Below are 9975 nucleotides of genomic sequence, written 5' to 3'. Positions count from 1 at the left end.
CTAACTCCACCTCTCCAACTGCCAGCATAATTTCTGCTTTTTTACTGGTTCTAGGAGCTGTCACTCAGAGAGTCCTCGTATCCATTGGTTGTTCCCTGCCTATCTTTTTCCTTCCCTTGTAATCTCGCCTCTTTAGTCATTACCCGCCTCCCGACGCCAATTTCCTTCCTTCGATTGGGTAACCGAAATGCCATTTTTCACGATTCGAAGCTATGATTGGCTATGAGCGGCGGGGCTCGTGCAGTTACCAGGCAGCGGGCTAGACTGAGGCTAGTTACCACGTCAGTGAGCTGACAGGGAAGGTAGCCGGCTCCATCGCCCGTTCTGGCCGACTCTTCCTGGCTAACTGGGTGGGCTTTGATTTCGGCCTCAACTCCCGGAAAGGGCTCCTTTCCTGCTCCTATCTGCCGCCAGAGCCGGGAGAGCCGCTCGGAGACGCCTTCGAGGCCCGGGCTGGACATGAGCAGCGGCCGCCGGTCCTGGGACTAGGCCCCGCCATTTTGGATCCGCTGACAGGTCAGCGAAGTCTCTTATTAGAGTTCCAGTGTCGTGAAGGCCTCCCTGACATGACGAGAGGGAATAAGGATAGGCGAGCCCTTAAACCGAATGAGCCGGGTTGGGTTAGGGGCGCAGGGGCAAGAACGAGATGAGGGAGAGATTGTTGTGGGAGCGCACTGGGAGAGGTGCAGGGGGCAAAGGTCAGGCCCCTGCCACCAGAGGGGCGACTTCAACTCTGCCTTTTGATCTCTTGCAAGTACCCGAATCCTTCTCCCTGTTTTCCCAGGCTTAGCCTGTTTCCTCTCTTTTGGAGCTTTCTGCGTCCTAAAGAGCCCAGTTTTCAGAAGCTGAAAGCAGACCTGAAGAGTATCATAACTACTTTTCAGGGTTGATTTTTAGAGCTTGGGTGAGAGTCTCTCTGGATTTTGTGCAGCGCCCACTTCTGTGTGACTGCCTCTTTAACACAGCTGAACTGCTTTATTAATGATGATAATCTGATCATCACTACTACTAGACCAGGTAGTGAGAAAGCTTGTGGAAGGACCGAGGCCAGCCTCCCGAGGGCCTGGGTTAAGAGAAGGCTTTCCTTTTATGGGGCTGCTCACCTGCCAGTCAGGGTCTGTGTGTAAACACTGGACTTAATCTTCTGAGCCTCTTTCATCTTTTACAAATATTTTCTTCAGGTGTATATTTTTGGTTGCCATCTCTTCTCCAGGTCTTCTCTTCACTTGGCCTAAGGAGATGAAGCTTAAGCTCAAGGAAGTCATTCTATTACAACATACTTGGAGGAGAGCAGAGAGGGATTTGAAACCTGTGAAGTTGGTATTGTTGGCCTATTATTTTTAGTGGTAGGAAGAGTCATGAGAGATATTCAGTCAGTTTAAAAGTGGTAGGTTCAGGACAGCAGAATGAATAATGGAACATAACCCCAAAGAGTATAGTTTGTGGTGCTGTGATGACTTTGACAAACTGCTGTATTGTAAAGCTTTAAGAGTCCCTCAGTGATAAAGAATGCCTTTAAAAATAAGGAATAGGTATAGTGTCTTTTAATGCACGACATAGAACTTGGTATGCTTTTAAATCAGGTACACAAGGCACACCTCTGGACCCTGTGGAGGGTACAAATGGAAAGGTCCGATTGGAGGTTGCTTTGCTGTGCTCAGTTTATGTGCTCTAAAAAGCAGTAGCAATATATGTGTACTGGCCTATACTGTGCATGTCAACCTAAGTGCCTTTTAGCATGTACACTCAGTAAGTGTTATTTGTACCTAGGATTAGATTTAGTGTGTGATCCTGTGGCCTGGTTCTAACCCTGGCAGTCAGGCCTTTTGCATGGTGAGGTAGTAACAAGGAGAATCTAAACCTCATGTGTTAGAAGGGAAAATAATCTAGATTCTAGAGTGACTAAACTCTGCCCTCCTGAAATTGTGTGTGTATGTATGTGTTGATTTAAAATAAATGGGGTGGAAATTATAGGACACTATTTGCATTTTAACTTGAACTTACCTAACCTGAAGTATCCAGGGTCTGCTTTTCTCATCTGGGTTGATAGGCCCTGTTGATCCCTGTTGAGTTGATAATGCTTTGCATAATAGGCAGTCTAGTCTTTGGATAGATAGTATAACCAGTTCAGCATCTTTTCAGTCGGGCTTGGAGGTAAGTCAGGCATCAAAGATTTTACCTTTTCTTATTTAAAAAGTCATTTTCTGGATAGAAATAGGTCTTTACTTCCAGCCCCCATCCCAAATCAGAAAATTTGTTCTTCCTTCAAGATTTGTATTTGAGCTTCAAGTGCCTGTAGACAGTACGTTCTAATCTTGACAGTGATGCTCATTGGCACAGTGGGAACTCAGGTTGTAGATACATCTCCTCATAAGTAGCTGGGCACCAATCCCAGTTGAACTCAAGTTCTCAGTAGTCACACTACTACTTCGTTCTCTGTGTTCCAGAAGGCAGGATGACTGCCACTTTTAGATAATAACTTCATTGTTTGGGTACTTAAACTGGCTAGCAATTAGAGAGGAGAAAGATACAGCTCCTGCTTTTGAGGAGACCCATTGTCGTTATACAGTACTCACCGGAAGGATCAGCCTTGTCTTTGTATAGCACTTCTATTGATTGATCAGTCTGTCCTTGTGATTCAAGGTGACTAATTAGAATGATTCTGTTGTGGGGTAATTGTGGAATTGAGTTGAAGGGAGTCAGGGAGGTCAATTTTACCTCTGGCTAGAAGAGCTGTTTAAGTGTAATTGTTAGCTCTTTAGCTTTTATTCTTCCTCTTTTTCTGTATTTCATTACGTTTAATGGCAGTTGTTTATTTAAATGAAAATGTACTGGACTTTGTGGTGATTTGGAGCCCACTTGTAGTGGATGTGATCGTGAAATAATGATTTATTGCCATCATATAAATAAGCTATGGATTGCAAGCTCAAATGTCTGAGTATCAGGCAGGTAATGTAATTGAGTGAAGTGAGCCAGGAGGGAATGTGTTAGGATATAGTAGTGACTGGTGTTCTGAAATGTGGGCATAGTATGACCATTCTTCTTATTTTTCAGGAGAAACTGGGAATTCAGATCATTGTGTTTTAAACTGTTGGCAGCTAGTTAGATTATTTAAAAGCCTTTTACAGGTGGAAAATACGTCTGCGGACTGGATTCTATGCCATGACAGTGGAGGAAGACTCCTGACATTCAAGATGAGCAGACCTTATGAGACTTAATCACTGCAGTTCACTATGTATAATCATACAGATTCACTTTTTAATATTTGTCCTACTCTGCCAACTTTTATGCTGAGTTGTCATGTTGGATGCTCTGAGTGAGAGAAAGAAGCCTTGTTTCATTTTTTATCTCCAAGGTGACAGAAAGGACATCTTTGGACAACTTTGGGCTTATCTCAGTAACTCACTGCATATAGTTCTTGGGATAATCTCAGAATCTCTATAGAGGGAGGAGGTGGAATGGCAGAGCTGAGGTACACTAGTCACCTGCTTATTGGGTTGGGAAGATTTTCCGGTTGTATCCTCTCAGGGAATCAGCTTATTTCTTGGTTTTATTTTTTCTTACCTCCACAGTTTAAGTAAATTTCTTGAGCCCAGTAAGTTGTTTACTAGTTCAGTAATTTTTGTTCACTTTCAACAAAGCACAGAATTATGGCATGTTCTTTGGCTAGCTATAGAAACCTTAAAAGCTCTGCATCTTTGGTGGTTCTCTGGGATGTTAGAGAGATGAGTGAAGATAAACCTTGGAAGGGCCAGTTGATGGTTGTTCAGCTCCCTGGTACCTTCTACCCTCTCAGTATGCCCATCAGAGTTTTCTTGGTTTACATAGCTCTGTATTAGACATCAGAGCACTATGAAAAAGAAAAAAACCCTAGTTTTTACCTTTGGAGAATCTAATTTCTAGCTGGATAAGAACAACTTTTAAGCAATGAAGAAAAAAAATAATTGTCTACTAATAATTGCCAACATCCGCTGGATCATGGAAAAAGCAAGAGAGTTCCAGAAAAACATCTATTTCTGCTTTATTGACTATGCCAAAGCCTTTGACTGTGTGGATCACAATAAACTGTGGAAAATTCTGAAAGAGATGGGAATACCAGACCACCTGACCTGACCACCTGACCTGCCTCTTGAGAAATCTGTATGCAGGTCAGGAAGCAACAGTTAGAACTGGACATGGAACAACAGACTGGTTCCAAATAGGAAAAGGAGTATGTCAAGGCTGTATATTGTCACCCTGCTTATTTAACTTATATGCAGAGTACATCATGAGAGATGCTGGGCTGGAAGAAGCACAAGCTGGAATCAAGATTGCCGGGAGAAATATCAATCACCTCAGATATGCAGATGACACCACCCTTATGGCAAAAGTGAAAAGGAACTAAAGAGCCTCTTGATGAAAGTGAAAGAGGAGAGTGAAAAAGTTGGCTTAAAGCTCAACATTCAGAAAATGAAGATCGTGGCATCCGGTCCCACCACTTCATGGGAAATAGATGGGGAAACAGTGGAAACAGTGTCAGACTTTATTTTTGGGGACTCCAAAATCACTGCAGATGGTGATTGCAGCCATGAAATTAAAAGACGCTTACTCCTTGGAAGAAAAGTTATGACCAACCTAGATAGCATATTCAAAAGCAGAGACATTGCTTTGCTGACTAAGGTCCGTCTAGTCAAGGCTATGGTTTTTCCTGTGGTTATGTATGGATGTGAGAATTGGACTGTGAAGAAGGCTGAGTGCCGAAGAATTGATGCTTTTGAACTGTGGTGTTGGAGAAGACTCTTGAGAGTCCCTTGGACTGCAAGGAGATCCAACCAATCCATTCTAAAGGAGATCAACCCTGGGATTTCTTTGGAAGGAATGATGCTAAAGCTGAAACTCTAGTACTTTGGCCACCTCATGCGAAGAGTTGACTCACTGGAAAAGACTGATGCTGGGAGGGATTGGGGGCAGGAGGAGAAGGGGACGACAGAGGATAAGATGGCTGGATGGCATCACTGACTCGATGGACGTGAGTCTGAGTGAACTCTGGGAGTTGGTGATGGACAGGGAGGCCTGGCATGCTGCGATTCATGGGGTCGCAAAAAGTCGGACACGACTGAGTGACTGAACTGAACTGAATAATCTGTGTGTGTGTGTTCAGTCGCTTAGTTGTGTCCAACTTAGATCCCATAGACTATAGCCTGCCAGGCTCCTTTGTCCATGGAATTCTCCAGGCAAGAATACTGGAGTGGGTTGCCATGCCCTTCTCCAGGGAATCTTCTGAACCAAGGGACTGAACCCTGGTTTCCTGTATTGCAGGCATATTCCTTACTGTCTGAGCTACTAGGGAAGCCCCAACGAATCTAGTACCAACGAAAATAAGACACATATACATGAATATGAAGAATTGACAATTACATAAAGAATTGTAATTATTTACAATGTTTCATAGCAGAAATGTGAACATGCATATAGCATATGAGGAGACTTCAGGAAGATAGATGTAAATCAGAAGCATTATTCTTTGACTGGTGGATAAATGTGGATTCTTTTTGTCCATAGAGTGGCTAACATGGAAGGTTTGCAACTTCTTTTAATAGAGGAACAAACGTGGGTTACAGAAAGTTTTGCCTGCCTGGCTTAGAGTCCTTGTCTTCTGTGAAGCAGTTGTTCTCACAAGAGGTGGATGTGAACAGCATCCGTATTGAAGAGTCAGTCTTGATATTCTTTCATTTATTCATTCAGTATATATCACTTTTCTTACTATGTATTTATCATTTTTCTATGTAAAAGATGATAAATTATGGTCTCTTCCTGAAATGCTCATAGACTCATGGGAGAGACAGACTAAATAAATAATTATAAATTAGCATAAGATATGCTTAAATAGAGGTAGGTGCAGTGCTATGGGGTGACAGAAAAAAAAAACAACCACTCTTGGAAAGGAAAGTGGGTTAGCTAGGGAAGACTTAAACCTTAGGTATTATCATAATAACAGCCAACCTTTGAGGGGTTTTAATATTCCTAATAGCATGCTCGGCCTTAACAACAAGTGGATGAGGAGGTACTAGCTCAGTTTTGCAATGAGAACTGTAAACTGGGGCTCAGAGAGCCTAAGAAACTTGTTTAATTAAGATCATATAGGTGATAATAGTCAAGAATACCACCGTGGTATTCTAAGTCTCTCATTGACTTTTGAATGTAGTGAGTAAAGATTTACCAGGTGGATAAGGCTGTGGAAAAATGTTCAAAACAGAAAAGAACAGCATGCACAAAGGCAGACAGCAAAGATCGTGACTTGAACAAGAAAGAACTTTTGATGGTCTATTTAAGAAATATTTTTTGGCCACACTGCAAGGCATGGATCCTAGTTCCCCAATCGGGGATCAAACCCACTCCCCCAGCATTGGGAGGGCAGAGTCTTAACCACTGGACCACCAGGGAAGTCCCTCGATGGTCTCTTATATAAAGAGTATATATATATAAAAAAAAAAAGAGTGTATATATAGCATACATGGGGCATCAGTGTCCCCAGCCAAGCTTAAAAAACAGAGCATCACCAAAGCTAGGGCAATGTGTATGGCCTTCCCTGCTAGTCACATCTTCCTCCCCTTAGCCCCTGTTGTAAATTTTTTGTGCTTCTCTGGGGTGTAGTCTAGAGGGAGTTGCTAATTGATACAGTGATGACTCCTCTTTGGATCCTCTTGGGGTGTGTAACTGGGATGCTGCAAAATACTAGAGGAATCCTATTAGACCCAGGTTTAAAGAGATAGTGGTTTCAAATAATATATGTTGCTCAGTCTCTGGGCAGATAAGACAGTGGCTTATTTGCCTGGAGGATGTCAGTTGTTGTGTTGTGTATTTAGTTGTTTGTTCTTATATTATTTCTGATAAAAGGTAAGCCTTAAGTTCTTTTCTACCATACTCATGAGGTGTCTGCTGGCCTTTGTGACCTTGTGACAAGGAGGTTCTAGGTCGTTGGCTACCAGGCAGCAAGTGGTTCATCAGAGCTTCCCTTTTGAACCCAAAGGACAAATTTCCCTTGGGAGATTCTTGGATGAGGAGACGTGCTTCAAGGGTTGGAGGGAGATTAGGCAACTCTACATAGTCCTTGAAAATAATTCCTCTTTATTCCGTATGTGTTTCTTTTTCTTTTTCGCTAAGAAACTTATGACAATGATTTTTTTGTTAGACCTTTGCTATCTTAGAAATTTGTTAGCTTTTGATGCCTAATGAATTTTGATTTAGTGTAGGTCGATTACTTCAGGTGATATCCCAATTAAAAATTTATTTCTTTTTCGAAAGCCTACCAAATAGCATGTAGATCTCAGTTAAGTCTTGACACTTTTGTTTGCAATTTGTAGTATAGTGTTCTTTCTTGTTTCTGTATTGTTTTCATTATGGGTGTTTTCTCTCTTGCTCTTAGTTCTTTATTTAAAATTTTTTTTAATTTACTTTTGGTTGTACTGGGTCTTTGTTGCTTCACGGGCTTTTCTCTAGTTGTGGTACTTGGGCTTCTCTTTGCTGCGGCTTCTCTTGTTGCCGAGCACGGGTTCTAGGGTGGCTGGACTTCAGTAGGTGCAGTTCTTGGGCTCTGGAGCACAGGCTCAATAGTGTGGCCCAGGGGCTTAGTTGTTCCGTGGCATGTGGGATCTTCCTGGATCAGGGATCCAACCCATGTCTCCTGCATTGGCAACTGATTCTCACCACTGAACCATCAGGGAAGTCCTCTTAGTTCTTCAAAAGAGAAATTAAAGGTACTTCCCTGGCAGTCCAGGGGTTAAGACCCCGAGCTTCCGCTACAGGGGAATCACGGGCAGGGGACCTGTGTTCGACCCTGGATCAGGGAACTAAGATCCCACATGCCCTGGAGCACAACCAAAAAAAGAGAAATTAAATATTTTATAGTGGTCCTCTCCAGCCCCCTGCAAATATTTTTTACAATGATTGTAGTCAGTATATATACTACGTATATTGAAAGCCCTCCAGGCCCCCACTTGCTTTTGTAACTTTACCTGCTATTATTCTCCTAGGAATAATGTTCCAACAAGTCTGGAATAATCCTGATCCTCTAAATACATACTGAATTTTCCCACCAGTAAGCTTTTACTCTTGCCATTCTCTTGTATTTTTGGCTGTTTGAATCCTGTTTTTTGTTTGCTTTTCCAGTGTTCTCTAACAGGAATATTTTCTCTACTTCACCACTGTGACACTGCATACCATTCATGTATTGGGATATGTATGGGTTGTGTATAGATGTATGTGTTTAATCTATTAGATTGTAAATTCCTTGTGGGTGGATAGGGATAATTCAGTATGACTCTGTCTAGCATTTTGCTTAGCATGTGCTAAATAATATCTGGTTGACTGAGGTGAATGTATATTAGTTAACTTTGATTGCTGTTCTTAATCATTTACACATGAAATAATACAACTATTTTTCTAAAGAGCCTACTCATTTAAAAAAAATCTGTTAAAGTTTAAAAATAGGTAATATATGTATGTGACACAAAATTCAAAAAGTATAAAAGAATATACAAAGAAAAGTAAGTCTTCCCCTCTCCATTGTGAGAGGAAGGAACTGGGAGTTCCGTTCTCCAGTGGCAATCTCTGTTGTGTGCTATGTCAAGTCGCCTCAGTCATGTTTGATTCTCTGTGATCCTTTGAACTATGACCCACCAGGCTCCTCTGTTCATGAGATTCTCCAGGCAAGATTACTAGAGTGGGTTGCTATGCCCTCTTCCAGGGGCTTGTCCCAATCCAGGAATTGAGCCTGTGTCTCTTACGTCTCCTGCTTTGCCAGGTGAGTTCTTCTAGTGCCACCTGGGAAACCTGATGTTTAACACTCCTCCACACTGGGGAATCGAACCCTGGTCTCCCGAATGACAGGTGGGGATACTCACCACTATGCTAAGAGTGTCTTAAAAATCTTTCCAGAGATCTAGAACATATTCATTTTGCCTAAACAATTTAAGGAAGAAGAGATACTAGAGATTTTATCTTTTCTGATACTTTAAGTTATTTTTAAATTTATTTTTCTTCTACTTCTTGATTCTCTTCCTCTTCATCATTATGTGTTCTCATCATTGAATCTTCTCCATTCATTGAAGAGAATATTATTGTGTGCCTAGAGCATTTAGTCTTCTGAGACTAACCTAGTTGTTTCTTTAAATTGTTATTAAAATAAATGTTGGGACTTCCCTGATGGTCCAGTGGTTAAAATTCTGTGCTCCCAATGCAGGGGGCATCATTTCGATCCCTGGTTGGGGAAGATCCCACATGCTGCATGGTGAGGCCAAAAAAAAAAATCTTTAAACAGTAGATACTATTTTTTGTTGGAATTCCCTGTGGATTGAGAGAGGTGTTATGGGCCTGAACAAAATTTGTACTCTTTTCCTTTGTCATAGTTTTCATGCTTCTCACTTTCTTTATGCAAAATATGCAAACAGAGCTACTTGCAGTGTGCTCCCCCCGCCACGCTGTGTCTCTGGCTCAGTTTTCTTTTAGATCCTGCTGAACTCTATAAATGCTTCAAGGGCAGAAATTATATCTCACTTCTTTCATAATTATTAATTTTAAATTATATTGATAGTATAGTAATATGTTCTTGTAAAAAATTAGAATATAGATAAGGATATAAGTATCCTCTGATTACAACCTAATTTCATAATACCTTCTCTAGAGGTAACTGTGGTTATTGAGTTTCGGTGTATCTACTCAAACCTTTTATTCATTGTTTACATATCTCTCTATATACCTGTAACAACATTAGATGACTCACAGACACAGTATTTCAAGGGAAAAAGACAAACTGCAGAAGAATACATACAATCTGATATTATACAAAATAGAAAAATAGGCAGAATGATACATACTGTCTAAAGATACATATCATTGAAGTAAAAGTATAAAGTAACATAGAATTTTAATAAACATCAGATTTAGAATAGTGGGGACTATGGATGAAAGAGAGAAGGATGTAATTAGGAAGGACAC

The 9975-nt window shown here is 41.2% G+C and overlaps 1 protein-coding gene across 8 annotated transcripts in view; it reads left to right on the top strand.

Annotated features, from left to right (window-relative positions):
* The window catches only part of GBF1 (golgi brefeldin A resistant guanine nucleotide exchange factor 1), a 124733-nt gene continuing 114998 nt past the window's right edge, over window positions 241-9975 (top strand). For 5 of the 8 annotated variants that reach the window (XM_005698361.3, XM_013975126.2, XM_018041331.1 and 2 more), the window contains exon 1: window positions 267-516. The gene's annotated coding sequence lies outside the window, so the exon portion shown is untranslated. Of the gene's footprint in view, window positions 517-9975 lie in introns of all 8 variants that reach the window. The other 3 variants (XM_005698364.3, XM_005698362.3, XM_005698363.3) reach the window with 1 other exon arrangement.

This window comes from Capra hircus, chromosome 26 (genome assembly GCF_001704415.2).
Source record: "Capra hircus breed San Clemente chromosome 26, ASM170441v1, whole genome shotgun sequence".
Classification (NCBI taxonomy): domain Eukaryota; kingdom Metazoa; phylum Chordata; class Mammalia; order Artiodactyla; family Bovidae; genus Capra; species Capra hircus.
The sequence above is the reverse complement of the archived record's forward strand: the minus strand, read 5'-3'. Positions and strand labels throughout refer to the sequence as shown.